Source organism: Pinus tabuliformis, chromosome 4_2 (assembly GCF_031772625.1).
Source record: "Pinus tabuliformis cultivar Carrire ecotype Pingquan chromosome 4_2, CPIR1, whole genome shotgun sequence".
NCBI classification, from domain to species: Eukaryota; Viridiplantae; Streptophyta; class Pinopsida; order Pinales; family Pinaceae; genus Pinus; species Pinus tabuliformis.
In genome coordinates, this window is record NC_142304.1 from 753,576,854 (window position 1) to 753,579,144 (window position 2,291).

The window sequence follows — 2,291 nt, forward strand, 5'->3', positions numbered from 1 at the left end:
ATGATGTATTATTTACATAGGCAAAGGTGTTATTGAAGCATAAAGATTGGAGGTCACCTATAGAAATAGGATTTAGGAGCGAACGATTATATATGTTGGAGATGGATACTTTTAAGTCACTCGTTAGCAGTAGTAATCTGAGAGGTCAGTGGGAACTATGGAATAAAAGGATGGGGCATATACATCATGGAGCACCTAGATAGATTTGTGAGATAATAAAAGGTGTTCTAGATGTGAACACGGAGCACGATGACATTTTCATATGATGTGTGTTGGGGAAGTTTTCAAAAGTAACATTTTCAAGGAGTGATAACAAATCACAGCGGGTACTTGACTTAGTGCATTTAGATATATGCAAGTAAATCTCTATGAAATATCTCAAGGGTAAGAGTACATTGCCACTTTATTGATGAGTTCTACAGAAAGACCTAGATCTACTTCTTGAAAACCAAAGATGAGGACTTCAGTCACTTTCAGGAGTTTATGGCTCTAATAGAGAATGTTATAGGTAGGAAGACATGGAATTTTTGCTCAGACAATAGAGATGAGAATACCAGTAAATAATTCTAGGATTTTTGTACAATGGTAGGAATCATGAGAGAGTAGACATATCCTCATAACCCATAATAGAATGGGATTATTGAAAGGGAGAACTACTCTATGTCAGAGGTAGCATGAATGTCTATATATAGAATATGGTCCCACATAGAGCACTTAGAAAGATGACACCTAAGGAATAATTCAGAGGAGGAAACCAGATTTTAGTAATTTTAGAATATTTTGCATCCTAGCATATTGTCATATTCTAAGAGACATGCGTTCGAGGTTAGATCAAACTACAAAGAAAGGTTATTTCATTTGTTACAAAAAAACCTCCAAGACTTATCACATATTTATTCCAGGGACCAGGAAGGTCATTGTTAGGATAGATGTCAAGTTCATGGACGAAAATGCATACAAGAGGTCCAAACATTTTCCAGAAACTAATGACCATATTTATTAGTGATGATTCCCATAAATAGGTATATTTTGAAGATCATCATCCCATCCTCCAGCCTTAAATCTATCCCTTTCTCACATTAATTCAAGTTTTTTGTTATAATATGCTTAGTAAGAAGAGTAAAAGATGCTTTTCATAGCATGTGGCCCAATGTGGTTTAATTGTTGGAAAAATAAGATTTTTTTAGGAATTTACTATGCAAGGGCTTGATGGAGACAACAAGGAGATAATATAGGGGGTTTTTCCACCTCCTTAACTCCCTAACTCAGCTTGGGATCACAACATTCTCTCTCACAAGTTTGAATTCATTGACAGTTAAGTAACTCCTAGTACAAGTGAAGCTCAAGAGGGACTAGGTGCACCATTTCTTAGATCAAGGAGAGAATCACTCAGATTTTCAAGGGACATGTTATCAACTACCCTTTTGTATAAATATAAAAGATGAAAAGCTCATTAGGAGGAGGATTTTGTATAACTAAGCATTTGTAACATTCAATTTTGTACATAAATGAGAAGGCATATTTTTCCCTGCAAAGTTTCTTGTGGGAGATTGACAGGGACCATAATATTTTTCCTTTTTGTATGCCCTACATTACTTTTCCATATGCACAAAATGTGTACATGAATAGAAATAAATAAAAAATATACATTGGTACCTAGAGGATGGAGCTTGCCTTAACGAACTTCTAAAACCATTTTTCCTTAAGATCCTTTGATCATATTTATTGTCTCTTGCATCGTTGACACCTTCTACATACCTTCTTGAAGTAAGGTTTCCATTAAAGTTATCTTGATTAATCTTCTTGCTTTTGCTAGAGTTGGGGGCCTCAACATCTCTTTCAAGTTTCTTCACATTCTTGTTGCTTGATGTTTTAGAGTTTGCATCGTTTTTACTTGAGGGTTCACTAGCATAACCAAGACTTGATTTATCAAGGAGGGATCCTTGATGACTTAGGATGTCATCTAAGGTTTGAGAGCTATTTAGACCCTTGTTCAAGTCATCAACTTCTTTTCTTAGGATTTCATTTTCTTCTTTCATCTTCTCGCTTTCTTCATCCGTCTTCGCTAGATGGTTCTCCATCTCTTCTTTCATCCCTATTCTTGTAACGAACCTCCTTAGCCTACCGAGGAATTTTGCCCCTAGACCCCTTAAATTTTGGATTTGGTCTCACTATAGTTAAAATTTAACCACATTCATTAGAACATTAATCTGAATCACTTCATGAACACTACTATCCAGATCCATCATTAAGCACAATTTTATAAATTTGTGGAAAGAAACTAGTTCTAT